The sequence below is a fragment of the Aedes albopictus genome, chromosome 3 (genome assembly GCF_035046485.1).
Source record: "Aedes albopictus strain Foshan chromosome 3, AalbF5, whole genome shotgun sequence".
Lineage (NCBI taxonomy): Eukaryota > Metazoa > Arthropoda > Insecta > Diptera > Culicidae > Aedes > Aedes albopictus.
In genome coordinates, this window is record NC_085138.1 from 222442636 (window position 1) to 222461716 (window position 19081).

A 19081-nucleotide genomic window follows, 5' to 3' on the forward strand; every position below is an offset into this window, starting at 1 on the left:
CTTGATTGCATGCTTCTGAGCTGAGAAAATAGCAAGTGAGTGTAACTCTTTCGAAGTGAGTGTTCCCATCCCTGGTGAACAGTACGAGTATGGTTCATGATTATGCGGGTAGGCATCTCATCAACTTCCAAGACGAAATACTAGCAGCTTTGCGGATGATTCTTTCAATAGAAGGACGACGTAAGCTGATTACGTTCTGTACGTTCTGGGTTTTCTAGGTCTTGCCGGAACCACATCCATCGTAACACTGCTGGCACCAACACTTTCTTCGAAATATTCGCTGTGGATTCGGCAGCGGCATCAGCAATCCTCCTGTCGGCATCCAACGTCGGAAATACGAATGAAACGTAACATTGGTGCACCGACACTTCCTCTGTAATGTTCCTCCTGCTTATTGGCTATCCGCTCCTTCTTCAAGCTACACATTTTCACGGTCATGAAGACAAGAGTGAAACCAACCAACTTGGCACTGTTTCGAATCTACGTATGGAATAAACAAACACAAAAATGCGTTATTTTTTCAATATAATCGACATTTTTGCACTTTCCAACTTACCGCTGATGTAATTTAAAAACCGCAAATAAAGAGACGGACACAAACAGCTGATTTGATAAGTTTTAAAACATTAAAACGAGTAAAAAATGTTTTTCTGTAACGCGTTTGGGACGAATTCAAAGATGGCTGTCAATTTTCCATGCAACAATCCGACTGGGATGGTGAACCACAGCAGATACGGTTCTACTATGCTTTCATATGGTATGTTGAAATCAGTTGAAATTGCAACAATCTCGGCAACAATATCAGACATTTTTTGGACAGTTGTGGTTACTGTTACAGTTCTGTTAGACATTCAGGTATGATTTTACCATAATTACACAGCAAAAAAAGTTGTTGAATATTACATCGAAATCGCTGCAACCAGGTCGTTACATCAATTGATTAATATTACACAGCCCGATGTACTCGACGGCTGTTGATGTAATAAACAGATCCGATGTAATTATTGCGATGTAATTTATTCGATGTACACGGTACGATGTAATCCTTGCAATGTACCTAAGGAAACGATGTAAACGCTTGCCAATTCTCCTGAATGGATGATTAAATTGAATTTCATCTTTTTTCGACGAAAAAAATGTGTAGCTGAAAAACCACTAGGTTTTTTAAGATACACAAAATTTAAGTCGAAATAGGATCAAATACAATTTAATCAGCCATTCAGGAGTAAAATCAGAAAAAGTATATTGTAGAGGGAAATTTTATTTGTATTGCAGTATTTTTTTTATAAAATGTGATTAACTTATAAGAATGATTATTATATAATAATTCAAGTTGCTTCTGCGGGTACAAAGTAGCTGGGGCGAACATTCTGACGGCAGCGGTGAATAAAGTACCGCTTGAAGACAGCGGCGTCGTCATTCTAAAATATACAAATATTCATTAGTAATCATTAATTGTTTGATTAAATTTGGAATAAATAGCTAATTTTGTAGAAATTAGTCAAAGCAAGAGAAATATGTTTTCCTGGTGTAATCTCGGTGCCTGTTTTGCTAGGAAATCAATCGTGCCAGTTGTTGCTCAATATGCTCAAAATTCTTGGAAATCTAGTACTTTACCGATTGGTCCTATTTTTCCAGGAGCTCTTCCCAGAGCTCTTGTCTGATTCATCCAAGAATTCCAAGGTAATTCCTTTCTCGGATATTTATGCAGGAGTTTCTCCAGGAATTTCTGTAGGAGGTCTTTGGGAATTCTTCAAGTAGTTCTTTGGGAAGTCCAGCAGGAGTTCCTCGGGAATTCCTCCAGGAGTCGCTCGGGAGTTCCTCGGGAATACCTCCAGGAACTCCTCGGTAGTATTTCCAGGAGTTCCCCGGTAATTCATCCAGGAGTTTCAAGGATATTCCTTCAGAAGTTACCCGGGAAATTTCCCAGGAGTTCCTCGGGAATTTCTCCAGGGGTTCCTCGGTAATTTCTCCGAGAATTTCTCCAAGAGCTCCTCAGGAATTCGTCCAGAAGTTACTCAGGGATTGATCCTGGAGTTCTAAAGCCTGGACCACATAGCGTCCGTTCCGTCGAGGTTTGCGTTTTTTTGACAGTTTTCCCATGGGAAATGTGTCAAACTACTGTCACGCACACGCAAACGTATGCATTGTGTGGGGCACTTAAGGTTATTCCTTTCCCGGGAATATATGCATGAGTTCATCCAGGAATTCCTGCAGGAGGACTTCGGGAAATCCTCCAGGAGTCCTTCGGGAATTCCTGCATGTAGTGTCTACCTAATGGTTGTGTGCACAGGATATCTACCTACATGAAATACTGTTCATGGCAGTACCTAATGTCTAGGTATGATTCATTATGTCTACCTAAGATAGTATAAATACGGGTGATCATTGGACCACAGAGGAGAGACTGCACAAGCCTTGGACTTGTCAACATTATTATTATTCTTCTTTTGAAGGATATAAAAGTGGCGACGAGGATCAAGGAACGTGTAATTTCTTTTGAGTTTATTCCGAAATTATTTCCTTTTGGTTATCAGGTTGTTGTAATAACAAATTGTTATTTTTGTGGAGAACGGAATTGTTCTTTTATGGTAGAATTGCCATTATGTTGTGAACAGAATGTTCTTTTTTGGCCGATGTTGCATTGACGAAATTGTCTTTTTGTTTTGGTAATAACGAAATGTTATTTTTTGTGGTGAACGAAATTGTTCTTTTGTGGCGGAATTGCCATATGTTGTGTTTTGGTGAATGGATTTGTGTTATTTGTACTTTTTTGGCAAAGTTGCCGATATTGGGATAGCGAAATCGTCTTTTTGTTTTTGTAGTTTTGTTAGCGAGCAGATATGTTCTTTGAAAGTGACGGACTCGTCAGTTTATTTGTGCTATCATTATTTTGGTGATGAATGTTATTTTTTGAAGTTTTCTAAAGGGGAAAGGACTGTAGTGTCTACCTAATGGTTGTGTGCACAGGATATCTACCTACATGAAATACTGTTCATGGCAGTACCTAATGTCTAGGTATGATTCATTATGTCTACCTAAGATAGTATAAATACGGGTGATCATTGGACCACAGAGGAGAGACTGCACAAGCCTTGGACTTGTCAACATTATTATTATTCTTCTTTTGAAGGATATAAAACTGCAGTAGTTCATCGGGAATTGCTGCAGAAATTTCTTGTAAATTCTTGCAGGAGTTCCTCAAGAATTTCTCCAGGAGTGCCTCGGAGTTCCGAGAAACTGTTGCTCGGAAATTCCTCCAGGAGTACCTCGGAAATATCTTCAGGAGTTCCTCGGGAGCTTCTCCAGCAGTTCCACTGAAATTCTTTCAAGAGCTTCTCGGGGATTCATCCAGAAGTTCCTCGGAAATTCCTCAAGGAGTTTTTAGGGAATTTCTTCAGGAGTTTCTCGGAAATTTCTCGGGAGTTACTTTCGGATTTTCTCGGGAGTTACTTTCGGATTTTCTCGGGAATTCTTTCAAGAGTTCCTCGAGATCTCCAGGAGTTCCTCCACAAGTTGCTCGGGAGTTTCTCGAAAATTTCTCCAGTAGCTCCTCGGAAATGCGTCCAGTTTTTCTTGGGAATTCTACGGCAGTATTCCCAGGAGTTCCCATCCAGGAGTTTCAAGGATATTCCATCAGGAGTTCACCAGGAATTTCTCCAGGAGTTACTCGGGAATTGTTGGTCATAGTAACCCTTGAATTATTTAAGTTTAATAAATCATTCTAGTTTGTCATTCCGTTGCAACCACACGTGTTTTCCTTCAGGTTATGGGCCTGTGGCACCATAGCAACGGACAAACAGTTGAAGAAAAATTTTTCGCCGATGTGAAGAATTGAAAATTTGAAGATTTTTATACAAGAAGAAAATTGATGTCGCTCCAGAGAACTCCAACACGAAGCATGAACGGTAGCAGCTCAGAAGCACTTCCAGGCGCCGGAGGTCCGGTCGGAACAGCAGGAGCAGGAAGCCAGCAAGCGGATTCCGTTGGAGGAGCACCGGTGGCGACGAATTCAAGAATCCTACCAGCGGGAGGAAGCCTATCGTTGCCATTGGCGGAGCGGTTACGAGGGCAGGAAAACTACAGCTCCTGGTCCTTCGCAATCAAAATGGTGATGATCCGAGAAGGTACGTGGGCGGCCATCAAGACACCAAATCCGTCGGAAGAGCTATCGGAGCGGGCGCTCGCAACAATTTGTCTGAGCATCGACCCGACGAATTACAGTCTCGTCCAGAACGCAGCTACAGCCAAGGAAGCATGGGACAGTCTGCAGGCGGCTTTCCAGGACAGCGGATACATCCGGGAATTCGGACTACTTCGGCAACTGACCGGAGTAAAGTTAGTGGATTGTGCTACGGTGGAGGACTACGTCAACCAGCTGATGTCCACCAGGCACAAACTGTCGCAGATTGGCTTCGAGGTGAACGATCGGTGGATGTCCAGCATTCTGCTGATGGGCTTGCCGAAACAGTATGAGCCCATGATCATGGGCCTGGAAGCATCAGGGATCCAGATGCGGGCGGACACGATACGGGCGAAGATTCTCCAGGACGTGAAGTGGCCTGACGACTCTGGAAGCGAGTCTGGACGGGCATTCTATGGCCAACCCGGAGCGAAGCCAAAGCCAGCAAAACCGAACAAGACCAACGTGAAGTGTTTCCGGTGTAACCAGCCGGGTCATTACGCTTCAGAGTGCCAGCGAGATGGCAAAATGGAACCACGAGGACACCGCAGAGGCGGGCAACAAGCACCGAAGAAGTTCGACAGACACTCGGCGTTCATGGTCCAACATCGTCGTGGAAATCCGGGTGAGTGGATTTTCGATTCCGGCACGTCGTCCCACATGTGTCGCGAAAAAGCAATCCTGAAAGAAGCAGAAGAGGTGAGTGATAGTGTCATAGTTGCAAACAACATGGAGACACCAGTCGTTGCTAAGGGCAACGTGGTAATCAAAGCCGACTTGGGTGATGCAACCGAAGTGCTCGATGTTTCGGAAGTGCTGTGCATTCCGGAACTGGCGATGAATCTTTTATCCGTGCACAAGATCTGCAGTCGTGGTCATCAGGTGGTGTTTTCCAAGGACGTGTGTGAAGTTTTCGACCAGACCGGTCGGATTGTGGCTGTTGGTGATCAGCAAGGCGGACTATATCGTCTCCGCCAAACCGGAAGAAATGTATCGTGCATCGCGACGCCCAAGGAGGACATCGGATTATGGCATCGCCGCATGGGGCACTTGAATGCACACAGTTTGAAGCAACTTCGCAGTATGGTCTGTGGTGTGCAATTCGACGAATCCGATATGCCGGCGTGCATTCCGTGCTTGGAAGGGAAGCATCAACGTCAACCGTTCAAATTCAAAGGGGCCAGAGCAGCAGAGGTGTTGGATCTCGTCCACAGTGATCTGTGTGGTCCCATGGAAACGACTTCCGTAGGAGGCAGCAAGTACTTCCTTACCTTCGTCGACGATTGCAGCAGGAAGTGCTTTATCTACTTCATTCGATCGAAGACGGAAGTGCTGGAATGCTTCAAAGATTTTCAAGCGTATGCAGAGACCCAAACAGGTAGGCGAGTGAAGCGATTGAGAAGTGACAACGGGACGGAGTACGTGAATCAGGACATGAAGCGATATTTGCGGCAATGTGGAATCCGACACGAAACCAGTGTGCCGCATAATCCGGAGCAAAATGGTCTGGCAGAACGGATGAACCGGACCCTCGTGGAACGTGCTCGTTGCCTTCTATTTGATGCAGGATTGGACAAATCGTTTTGGGCCGAAGCGGTTGGAACAGCGTGCTACCTCGTGAACCGTTCACCAACGAAAGGTCTTCAAGTGACCCCGGAAGAAAAGTTCTGCGGAAAGAAGCCGGACCTATCCAATCTGCACGTTTTCGGTACGAGAGTGATGACGCACATACCGAAGGTAAGAAGGAAGAAATGGGATCCGAAATCGGAGCAAGGCATCTTTGTCGGATACGCAGCGGGAACGAAAGGCTATCGAGTCTACAATCCGAAATCCAGGAAGGTGTATGTGAGTCGGGACGTTGTGTTCCTGAACGAAGGCAGCAGCGAAGAACGACTGGAAGCTCCCGAACCAGAGATACTACAGTTTCGGATGGCATCAGTGGACACCGACCCGGAATCCGAGCAAGGCGGAGAAGCTACCGTAGCAGAACCATTACCAGCGAATGAAACTGGCGGCGGAGTGCTGTCGGACCCATCACAAATTGCGCTCCCTCCACAACCAGAGGACCCCCAATGTGTGGTAAGGCGCAGTGGCAGGGAGCGCCGTATCCCAGGCAAGTACAATGATTTTCAGTTGAGCTTCAGTGCCGTCCCTCAAAGCATTTCCCCATCTCAGGTACTTCTGGATGAACCGCAGTCGTTTAGAGAAGCGATGCAAAGCGATGACAGGAACCAATGGTATGAAGCAATGAAGGCGGAGATGGAATCCCACAGCGATAACGGGACGTGGGAGCTGTGCGACCTGCCGGCGGGGCGGAAGGCCCTGAAATCGAAATGGGTGTTCAAGCTGAAGACGAAAGCGGACGGCTCGATCGAGCGGTACAAAGCGCGATTTGTGACGAAGGGCTACTCGCAAATCAAAGGAGTCGACTATGGAGAAACCTACTCTCCAGTGGTCCGATACTCCACGGTCCGTTACCTGATGGCAGTAGCAGCGAGGTTGGGATTGAAGATCCATCAACTCGACGCAGTGACGGCCTTTCTTCAAGGCGACTTGACGGATGAGGAGATCTATGTGGAGCAACCAGAAGGCTTCGCAATCCCCGGCGGCCAGGTGTGTCGTTTGAAGAAAGCGCTCTACGGACTCAAGCAAGCGAGTCGCGTATGGAACAAGAAGCTCGATAATGTACTCAGGGAAATCGGTCTGCAGCAATCGAAGATGGACTCGTGCGTGTATTTCCTGATCGACGGCGACAAGATTCTCATCGTGGCCGTGTATGTGGACGATATGTTGGTGTTCGCCAACGATGATGAAATAGTCGACGCGTTGAAACAGCAGCTAATGATCCGGTTCCAGATGAAAGATCTTGGATACGCGGAGCAGATCCTCGGAATGCGGGTCACACAAGTTGACGGGAGGATCACATTGGACCAGGAAAAGTACATCGAGCAACTGCTCGAGCGGTTTGGAATGAATGACTGCAATCCAGTTTCCACGCCGTTCGATGCAAGCCAGAAACTGAGCAAGGAAATGAGCCCGAAATCGCCCGATGACGTCGAGAGGATGGCGAATGTACCTTTCCGCGAACTCGTCGGTGGATTGCAGTTCGTGGCTCAGTGCACCAGACCGGATATAGCATTCGCGGTCAATGCAGTCAGCAGTTTCAACAGCAACCCGGGAGAAGCTCACTGGACGGCAGCCAAACGCATTCTGCGGTACCTGAAAGGAACGAAGGATATGAAGTTAATCTACAGTAGCGAAAGTGAAGAATCGTTCCACGGGTATTCGGATGCAGACTGGGGAAACGATCCAGAGACCAGACGGTCCGTGACAGGCTACGTTTTCAAGCACTCGGGCGGTGCAGTTGCATGGAGCTGCAGAAGACAACCCACCGTTGCTCTCTCCACGACGGAAGCAGAGTACATGGCGATCGCAGCCGCGGGCCAGGAAGCTCTATGGTGGCGCTCATTCCGAGCAGAGCTCAGTGGCCTCACTACCACAGTTGAAATGCGTTGCGACAACAGAAGTGCAATGTGTTTAGCCGAAAAAGAAGTCGGTTACTCGGCGCGGACAAAACACATCGATCTGCGTCATCATTTCGTCAAGGAGCAGTTGGAGCAGAAAACTATTGCCCTTCAACACGTTCCATCCGAAGGTCAACTGGCGGATGTCCTGACGAAGCCGGTTCCGTATCCGAAACTCCGAGAAGCAAGAAAATCACTTGGGGTTTCTTAAATTCAGGGTTAAGGGGGGATGTTGGTCATAGTAACCCTTGAATTATTTAAGTTTAATAAATCATTCTAGTTTGTCATTCCGTTGCAACCACACGTGTTTTCCTTCAGGAATTCCTCCCGCAGATCCACTACAATTCCTTCAGGTGCTCCTCGGGAATTCCTCCAGAAGTTGCTAGGAAATTCCTCCAGGAGTTCTTCGGAAATTCTTCAAATAGTTCCTCGGAAATTCCTCATGAATTTCTCCAGGAGTTGCACTGGAATTCTTCCAAAAGTACCTCGGGAATTCGTCCAGATTTGCCTCGGGATTTTCTCGGGACTTGCTCCAGAAATTCTTATGGAATTCCTTCAGGAGTTCCACGGAAATTCTTCCAAGAGATACACAAGAAACTTCTAGAGCAATTACCAAGGAACTCCTGAAGGTATTACCGAAGAACTCCTGGAAGAATTCTCGAGGATCTCCTGGAGTAATACCAGAGGAACTCCTAGAGCAATTACCAAGGAACTCCTGCAGCAATTTCCGGGGAAATCTTGTAGCGATTTCGGAAAACGTTTTGAAGCAATTCCCGAGAAATTCCTGGAGGAATTTTCGACGAACCCCCTCAGGAGGAATTTTCGAGAAAATCCTGGATGGATTCAGAGGAACAACTGGAGGAATTCCCAAAGAACTCCTGATGATGATTCCTGAGAACTTCTGGAGGAATTCTCGAGTAACTTCTGAAAAAAATCTCGAGAAACTCCTGAAGGAATTTCCAAGAAATTATTGGAGGAATTTCCGAGGAATTCCTGGGGGATGGAGGAATTCCCGAGGAACTCCTGCAGCAATCCCCGAGGAACTCCTGGAGGAATTCCCGAGGAACTCCTGGAGGAATTCCCGAGGAACTCCTGGAGGAATTCCCGAGGAACTCCTAGAGGAATTCTCGAGGAACTCCTGGAGGAATTCTCGAGGAACTCCTGGAGGAATTCCTGTAGAACTTCAGGAAGAATTCACGAGGAAATTCGGGAGGATTTTCCGAGGAACTCCTGAAGGAATTTCAGAGGAAGTCTTGATGAAAATTTTTTAGGAACTCCTGGATGAATCTTGAAAGATGATGAATCTTGAAGATGAAAATTCTTGAGAAATTCCTGAGAAGCTTCCGGAGAAATTTTCAAGGAACTCCAAGAGGAATTCACGAGAAACTTACGGAGATATTCCCGAAGAAATGCTGCAGATATTTCTGGGAGCTCCTGGAGAATTCGCGAGGAACTCCTTGGAGAAAATCTCGAGGAACTAGTGGAGGAATATCCGAGGAACTCCTGAAAGAATTTCTGAGGAACTCCAGGAGGAATTCCCGAGGAACTCCTGAGCAGTGAATCAAAATTCAACCATCGCGCAACAATAATGACAATGTCGCTACCTGTATTTGTTGCGACAAACAAACCCATGTGACATAAGTTTGTCCCAACTTGAAAATAATGGGATTAACATCGTCCACCACGAGTTTAGAGATTTTTAAGCCTTGCATTGCGATTTTCGAACGGTAACTTCGAGTCGGTAAACACTGCAACTCTGGTAAAGCTCTATCAACAAACAGTTTCGACTTTGGGTTAGCAATAATTGATTATTCACGAGTTGAAAAGTACGCAACAAATTCAGCTTCCGTTTTGTCTGCAACAAAAAAATTCGAGATCATGTCATTATCTGTTACCAGTAGGGATAAAGAGTAATCGTCGCACCTTCTTTGTTGCTTGTTTTGTGCCTCTTTTGTCTGACAATTCTCTTCACTGCTCCTGAGGAACTCCTGGAGGATTTCCCGATGAACTCTTAGAGAAATTCCCGAGGAACTCTTGGAGGAATTCACGAGGAACTCCTTGAGGGATTCATAAGAACACCAAGAGGAATTCCCGAAGAAATTCAGTAAGAATTCCCGAGGAACTCCTGGAGGAATATCCGAGGAATTCCTGGAGATATTATAAGGAAACTCCTGGAGGAATTTCCGAGGCACTCCAGGAGGAATTCCCGAGGAACTTCAGGAGGAATCTCCGAGGAGCTCCTGACGGAATTCCCGAGGAGCTCATGGATAAATCATTGAGGAAATTCTAGAGAAATTCCTGAGAAACTCCCGGAGAAATTTCCAAGGAACTCCTGGAGAAATTTCCGAGGAACTCCAGAAAGAATTCCCTAGGAACTTTTTGAGATATTCCCGAAGAACTCCTGCCTTGACTCCTGCAGATATTTTCGGGAAACTCCTGGAGGAATTCTCGAGGTACTTCTGATGATATTCCAGAAACACTTCTGGAGGAATCCCCGAGGAGCTTCTGGAGCAATTCCTGAGGAACTCCTGAAGCAATTTCGAAGCAACTCATCGGGGAAGGAACTCCTAGAGGAATTCCCGAGGAACTCCTAAAGGAATTTCAGGGGAACTCTTGGAGCAACTTGGAACTGATAGAAAAATTTCTGAGGAACTCCTAGAGGCATTCAGAGGAACACACAGGAGATCTCTGGAGGAATTCTGAGGAACTTCAAAAGGAATTGCCGAGGAACGAATTCCCCAAGAACTTCAGAGAATTTCAGAGGAACTCCTGGTTGAATTTCCGAGGAACTGCTGGAGGAATTCCCGAGGAACTCCTCGTGGAACTCAGAGGAACTTCAGGAGGAATTCCCGAGGAACTCTTGGAGGAATTTCAGAAAAGCTCTTGGAGGTATTACAGGAGGAATTCCTGAGGAACTCCTGGAAAAATTCCCGAGGAAAGCCTAGAGGAATTCCCGATGAACTCCTGGAGGAATTCACGAGGAATCGCTTGGAAGAATTCCCGAGGAAATAGTGGAGGAATATCCGAAGAACTCCTGGAGATATTTTCGGAGAACTCCTGAAGGAATTCCAGAGGAACTTCTAAAGAAATCCCCGATAAACTCCTGGAGGAATTTCCGAGGAACTCCAGGAGGAATCCCCAAGGAGTTCCTGGAGGAATTCCCGAGGAGCTCCTAGAGGAATTCCCGAGGAACTCATGGATGAATCCTCGAGGAAATTCTAGAGAAATTCCTGAGGAACTCGCGGAGAAATTCCCGAGGAACTCCTGGAGGAATTCCCGAGGAACTCCTGGAGGAATTCCCGAGGAACTCCTAGAGGAATTCTCGAGGAACTCCTGGAGGAATTCTCGAGGAACTCTTGGAGGAATTCCCGTAGAACTTCAGGAAGAATTCACGAGGAAATTCGGGAGGAATTTCCGAGGAACTCCTGAAGGAATTTCAGAGGAAGTCTTGATGAAATTTTTTTAGGAACTCCTGGATGAATCCTCAAGAAAATTCTTGAGAAATTCCTGAGAAGCTCCCGGAGAAATTTTCAAGGAACTCCAAGAGGAATTCACGAGAAACTTACGGAGATATTCCCGAAGAAATGTTGCAGATATTTCTGGGAGCTCCTGGAGAATTCGCGAGGAACTCCTTGGAGAAAATCTCGAGGAACTAGTGGAGGAATATCCGAGGAACTCCTGAAAGAATTTCTGAGGAACTCCAGGAGGAATTCCCGAGCAAGCTCCTGAGGAACTCCTGGAGGATTTCCCGATGAACTCTTAGAGAAATTCCCGAGGAACTCTTGGAGGAATTCACGAGGAACTCCTTGAGGGATTCATAAGAACACCAAGAGGAATTCCCGAAGAAATTCAGTAAGAATTCCCGAGGAACTCCTGGAGGAATATCCGAGGAATTCCTGGAGATATTTTAAGGAAACTCCTGGAGGAATTTCCGAGGCACTCCAGGAGGAATTCCCGAGGAACTTCAGGAGGAATCTCCAGGAGCTCCTGAAGGAATTCCCGAGGAGCTCATTAATAAATCATCGAGGAAATTCTAGAGAAATTCCTGAGGAACTCCCGGAGAAATTTCCAAGGAACTCCTGGAAAAATTTCCGAGGAACTCCAGAAAGAATTCCCTAGGAACTTTTTGAGATATTCCCGTAAAACTCCTGCCTTGACTCCTGCAGATATTTCCGGGAAACTCCTGGAGGAATTCTCGAGGTACTTCTGATGATATTCCAGAAAAACTTCTGGAGGAATCCCCGAGGAGCTCCAGGAGCGATTCCCGAGGAACTCCTGCAGCAATTCCCGAAGAACTCCTGGAGGAATTCCCAAGGAACTCCTGGAGGAATTCCCGAGGAACTCCTGGAGGAATTCCCGAGGAACTCCTGGAGGAATTCCCGAGGAACTCCTGGAGAAATTCCCGAGGAACTCCTGGAGGAATTCCCGAGGAACTCCTGGAGGAATTCCCGAGGAACTCCTGGAGGAATTCCCGAGGAACTCCTGGAGGAATTCCCGAGGAACTCCTGGAGGAATTCCCGAGGAACTCCTGGAGGAATTCCCGAGGAACTCCTGGAGGAATTCCCGAGGAACTCCTGGAGGAATTCCCGAGGAACTCCTGGAGGAATTCCCGAGGAACTCCTGGAGGAATTCCCGAGGAACTCCTGGAGGAATTCCCGAGGAACTCCTGGAGGAATTCCCGAGGAACTCCTGGAGGAATTCCCGAGGAACTCCTGGAGGAATTCCCGAGGAACTCCTGGAGGAATTCCCGAGGAACTCCTGGAGGAATTCCCGAGGAACTCCTGGAGGAATTCCCGAGGAACTCCTGGAGGAATTCCCGAGGAACTCCTGGAGGAATTCCCGAGGAACTCCTGGAGGAATTCCCGAGGAACTCCTGGAGGAATTCCCGAGGAACTCCTGGAGGAATTCCCGAGGAACTCCCGGAGGAATTCCCGAGGAACTCCTGGAGGAATTCCCAAGGAACTCCTGGAGGAATTCCCGAGGAACTCCTGGAGGAATTCCCGAGGACCTCCTGGAGGAATTCCCGAGGACCTCCTGGAGGAATTCCCGAGGAACTCCTGGAGGAATTCCCGAGGAACTCCTGGAGGAATTCCCGAGGAACTCCTGGAGGAATTCCCGAGGAACTCCTGGAGGAATTCCCGAGGAACTCCCAGAGGAATTCTCGAGGAACTCCTGGAGGAATTCTCGAGGAACTCCTGGAGGAATTCCCGTAGAACTTCAGGAAGAATTCACGAGGAAATTCGGGAGGAATTTCCGAGGAACTCCTGAAGGAATTTCAGAGGAAGTCTTGATGAAATTTTTTTAGGAACTCCTGGATGAATCCTCGAGAAAATTCTTGAGAAATTCCTGAGAAGCTCCCGGAGAAATTTTCAAGGAACTCCAAGAGGAATTCACGAGAAACTTACGGAGATATTCCCGAAGAAATGCTGCAGATATTTCTGGGAGCTCCTGGAGAATTCGCGAGGAACTCCTTGGAGAAAATCTCGAGGAACTAGTGGAGGAATATCCGAGGAACTCCTGAAAGAATTTCTGAGGAACTCCAGGAGGAATTCCCGAGCAAGCTCCTGAGGAACTCCTGGAGGATTTCCCGATGAACTCTTAGAGAAATTCCCGAGGAACTCTTGGAGGAATTCACGAGGAACTCCTTGAGGGATTCATAAGAACACCAAGAGGAATTCCCGAAGAAATTCAGTAAGAACTCCCGAGGAACTCCTGGAGGAATATCCGAGGAATTCCTGGAGATATTTTAAGGAAACTCCTGGAGGAATTTCCGAGGCACTCCAGGAGGAATTCCCGAGGAACTTCAGGAGGAATCTCCGAGGAGCTCCTGGAGGAATTCCCGAGGAACTCATGGATAAATCATCGAGGAAATTCTAGAGAAATTCCTGAGGAACTCCCGGAGAAATTTCCAAGGAACTCCTGGAAAAATTTCCGAGGAACTCCAGAAAGAATTCCCTAGGAACTTTTTGAGATATTCCCGAAGAACTCCTGCCTTGACTCCTGCAGATATTTCCGGGAAACTCCTGGATGAATTCTCGAGGTACATCTGATGATATTCCAGAAAAACTTCTGGAGGAATCCCCGAGGAGCTCCTGGAGCGATTCCCGAGGAACTCCTGCAGCAATTCCCGAAGAACTCCTGGAGGAATTCCCAAGGAACTCCTGGAGGAATTCCAAAGGAACTCCTGGAGGAATTCCCGAGGAACTCCTGGAGGAATTCTCGAGGAACTCATGGAGGAATTCCCGAGCAAGCTCCTGAGGAACTCCTGGAGGATTTCCCAATGAACTCTTTTCGCGAAACTCCTGGAGGAATTCTCGAGGTACTTCTGATGATATTCCAGAAAAACTTCTGGAGGAATCCCCGAGGAGCTTCTGGAGCAATTCCTGAGGAACTCCTGAAGCAATTTCGAAGCAACTCATCGGGGAAGGAACTCCTAGAGGAATTCCCGAGGAACTCCTAAAGGAATTTCAGGGGAACTCTTGGAGCAACTTGGAACTGATAGAAAAATTTCTGAGGAACTCCTAGAGGCATTCAGAGGAACACACAGGAGATCTCTGGAGGATTTCTGAGGAACTTCAGAAGGAATTGCCCAAGAACTTCAGAGAATTTCAGAGGAACTCCTGGTTGAATTTCCGAGGAACTGCTGGAGGAATTCCCGAGGAACTCCTCGTGGAACTCAGAGGAACTTCAGGAGGAATTCCCGAGGAACTCTTGGAGGAATTTTAGAAAAGCTCTTGGAGGTATTACAGGAGGAATTCCTGAGGAACTCCTGGAAGAATTCCCGAGAAACGCCTAGAGGAATTCCCGATGAACTCCTGGAGGAATTCACGAGAAATCGCTTGGAAGCATTCCCGAGGAAATAGTGGAGGAATATCCGAGGAACTCCTGGAGATATTTTCGGAGAACTCCTGAAGGAATTCCAGAGGAACTTCTAAAGAAATCCCCGATAAACTCCTGAAGGAATTTCCGAGGAACTCCAGGAGGAATCCCCAAGGAGTTCCTGGAGGAATTTCCGAGGAGCTCCTAGAGGAATTCCCGAGGAACTCATGGATGAATCCTCGAGGAAATTCTAGAGAAATTCCTGAGGAACTCGCGGAGAAATTTCCAAGGAACTCCTGGAGGAATTCTCAAGGTACTTCTGAAGATATTTCTGAAAACTTCTGGAGGAATTTCTGAGAAACTCGTGGAAGGATTCCCAAGAAATTCCAGGATGAATTTCTGAGGAACTCCTGCAGAAATTCTCGAGGAACTAGCGGAGGAATTTCCGAGAAACTCCTGGAAATATTTCCAGGAAACTCCTGGAGGAATTTCCAAGGAACTCTTGGAGCATTTTGGAACTGCTGGAGGAATTTCTGAGGAATGGAGGATCTCCCGAGGGAATTCAGAGGAACACCAGGAGAAATTCCCAAAGAACTTCAGGAGGAATTCCCGAGGAACTCATGGAAGAATTTCCGATGAACTCCTGGAGGAATTCCCAAGGTACTTTTGGAAGAATTCCCGAGGAACATCTGGAAGAATTCCCGAGGAACATCTGGAAGAATTACCGAGGTACTTCTGGAAGACTTCTCTGGAAGAATTCCCGAGGAACTTCTGGAAGAATTCCCGAGGAACTTCTGGAAGAATTCCCGAGGAACTTCTGGAAGAATTCCCGAGGAACTACTGGGAGAATTCCCGAGGAATTTCTAGAAGAATTCCCGAGGAACTTCTGGGAGAATTCCCGAGGAACTTCTGGAAGAATTCCCGAGGAACTTCTGGGAGAATTCCCGTGGAATTTCTCGAAGAATTCCCGTGGAAATTCTGGAAGAATTCCCGAGGAACTTTTGGAGAATTCCCGAGGAACTTCGGGAAGACTTCCCAATGACTTGGGAAGAATGAAGAATTCGCGAGGAACTTCTGGAAGACTTACTAAGGAAGAATTCCCGAGCAATTTCTGGAAGAATTCCTAAGGAACTTTTGGAAGAATTCCCGAGGAACTTCTGGGAGAATACCTGAGAAACTTCTGCTGGAGGAAGATTTCCCAAGAAATTCCTGGAGAAATTCCCTAGCAACTTCTGGAAAAATTCTCAAAGAACTTCGGAAGAATTCCAGAGAAACTTCTGGAAGGATTCCTAAGAAACTCCTGGAAGAATTCCCGAGAAACTCCTGGTGGAATTCCCGATGAGCTACTGGAAGAAATTTCCGAGGAACTTCTGGAGGAATTCCCGAGGAAATCCTTGAAGAATTTCCGAAGCACTCCTGGAGGAGTTACCGAGGATTTCCGAGAAACTCATGAAGGAATTCCCAGGGCACTGCTTGAAGAATTCCCGAGGATCTCTTAAAAGAATTTTCAAGGAATTCCCAATAAACTCTTAGAGAAATTCCCGTAGAACTCCTGGAGGAATGCCCGAGGAACCTTTGGAGGATTTCCCGAAGAACTCTTGGAGGACTTCCAGAAGAACTGGAGAAATTCCCGGGGAACTCCTGAAGGAATCTCCAGAGATTTTCTGGGGGAACCCCGAAGAACTCTTAGAGGATTTCTTCTTACTCCTGGAGAACTTCTCGGGCAACTCTGGGGGGAATTGCCAAGTTTTTTTTTTGGAAAAAAAATCCAGGGAACTGCTGAAGAACTCCTGGAGTAATCTCCGGGGAACTCCTGAAGGAATTTCCGGTGTGCTCCTGGAGAAATTCTAGGGGAACTCCTTGAGGAATCCCCGGTGTACTTGTGGAGGATTCTCCGGGAAATTTCTGCAGCGTAGAGGAATTCCCGAGAAACTCCTGGAGAAATTCACGAGCAACTTCCGAGAAGTGAAGCTTCCGGGAAGTCATAGTGAAATCTAAACATTTCAAGCTATCTACCGAACCAATATATATGAATAAAGCAACAACGTTTAAGTTCTACGAGAGTCTCTAAGATTCTATTCAGAACACATGAAACAATTTTGAGAAAATTTCTCAAAAAGAGGGAAACTTCAGCTCAAAAGAAGACGGAAGGCCATTTGATCGCAAATAATATTTCCTCCAAAAGGATATCACCTGGTAAGCCTAGCCCATATGAAGGAAAATCGCATAACATAAAAAATAACTGCTGAAATTTCAATTTAAACATTACATTCAACTTACTTTTCAATTTTCTGCTTCACTTCCGGTGGCCAATCAATCATATATCCGAATCCGGTTCCTCTGCTCCACCAGCAGGTACAACTGTAACCGATCCGCCTCTGTATATCTACGGACACTCATGACTTGTGAGCCCGTGCTTCCAAGTTCCCCAAGCAGCTCCAAACTTTGACAAAGCGAAATAGCTTTACTGCTGCCGATTTCTGCCATCAAAAAGATTCAAGTCGCATCGCCCGTTAACACCGAAAGCTAAATTGTGACTTCCTCCGCTCATCTAGTGCGCCTTCTAACGAACGACCTACCGATTCCAAAATGAAACAGCAATTCGAAAAGAACAAAATTTCCGCCGCTTGCGCATTCGGTCGGAGCACAGTTGGGGCTGTGTTTGGGACATCTTTTACTAATCTGGTTGGCGCGGCGGATTCTTAATCTCCGTGTCCGTATCCTGTTTGTCTGGTTCGATAGGGATTGCGTTTAGCTTTGATTTTAACGACTGCGTCGTGACTTCCTTTGCTCAACCAGTGCGGCATCGAACGAAAGAATAATCGATTCCAAAACGAAAGAGCAATTCCGCTTGCGCATTCGACCGGAACACAGTTGCTGCGTTTGGGGCATCTTTTGCTAGTCTGGTGAGTCTGGTTGGCACGGCGTCAATCTGGTCAATCTCCGTGTATGTGTCCGGTACGGTAGGGATTCCGTCTAGCCGCGACGATTTCAACGACTGCTCGTCCACTCCGACCGAGCATTTCCCGTTCAGGAACGGTCGCTATGCCTACAAGTTTACATAATATTATATTGTATTATATTTTACAAAAGCATTATGTGCTAAACTTACCAAAATCAATCAAAATCGTAGAAAAAACAGCAGCCAACAGTCTCGAAGCTCGTCAAGTACCAAAGAATTAAAAATGGCAGCTTACTTGCAAGCGATCGTGATCATCGTGATCACAACAACACAACAGTGTTGCGAGATTTAATATCGCATTCTTATCGAATGCGATATGACATCAATGTGTGTGTTTTTACACAACTTTGTCGCAACCACTTGGTTGCAGCTATTTCGGTGTAATATTCACATATTTTCAATGCAAATATCACACAGGTACAACGGAATGTGATATCGAGATTTCGCTATTGTGTAATCTCAAGGAAGATGTAATTTATCACCAAACCGATGTGATTGTACATCTAAAAATCCCGTTTACATCTGTTTTTATTACATCAGCATGAATCACATCGAGGCACATTACATTATTTTTTTCTGTGTAGACGAATGTAAATGAACAGTAACCAAAATGGGTAACAATTCACACTATGCTCATGAAATGGTTCGAACAGTTTATATAATGGTAAATATCTATGCGGGTACTGAATAATTCAGTTCACAGAGTTGCTCAGAATTTCTCTGGATTGCTCCCGTTTTTGCTTGGGTGTTGCCTGATATGCCGCAAAATCAAAACAATATTGCCCGATATCCCGCTTTTCTTGTAGTTTTAGGGGTGTTTTTCAACAGATTTCGTCAATCATTGGTAAAAAGAGTTACTCAGGATTTCTCAGAGTTACTTTCGTTTGCACACTCAGGTAACCACGGTGCTGAAGCCTTATTGCATGCAGATATACTGTGTACTTAGAGCAATCATTACTTTACATGCAAACTTGAAGTTGATTTAAAGTGGAAATGGGCAATTATGCGACAGCTTCAAGATTATACCAGTATAATCTTAATTTGATTCTATAATTGCCCACTTCCACTTTAAATCAACCTTAAGTTTGCATGTAAAAGTAATGATTGCATTAAATACACCGTATATCTGCATGCCATAAGGCTTCAGCACTGTGGTTACTTGGGCAGTGTCTTGCCCCTAGTCTGGAACTACTCAATCACTAAAATACGAAATGGGATTTCACAAAACTTAACCTCACTTTAGGAGGCCAATCGCTACAATTAATGTTATTTATGTTAATGTTATGTTAATAGTCCATTTTACGAGCCGATTTTATGAATGAATTTTGACAGGAGGTATAGCGTCCAATAACCCGTGAAAACCAATAGCATCACCGACATTGTTGTCACTTCGTAAAATGGCTCATTGTCAAATACACTCTAAAATTATTTTCCTTAAAATTACACGGAAAATAAAATTTTATATGAAAATAAAAATAAAAATATTTCAACAATAATCATAAAATCTCAAAATGTTTTCATCTCAAAAAATCTGTACCCCAAATAGGCTTTCAGGAAAAATATAAAACTGTGGGGATGTTCAAAACTAAAAAT

General features: G+C 45.7%; 1 long non-coding RNA gene across 1 annotated transcript; it reads right to left on the bottom strand.

Moving 5' to 3' along the window:
* Nucleotides 1-875: 875 nt before the first annotated feature.
* LOC109428810 (uncharacterized) lies at nucleotides 876-18067 on the bottom strand. The gene is made up of 3 exons (XR_009999066.1): nucleotides 17639-18067; nucleotides 16807-17575; nucleotides 876-1421 (listed from the first exon to the last, which is right to left on the bottom strand). It is a non-coding gene; the product is annotated as an uncharacterized LOC109428810 (long non-coding RNA).
* Nucleotides 18068-19081: the final 1014 nt, after the last annotated feature.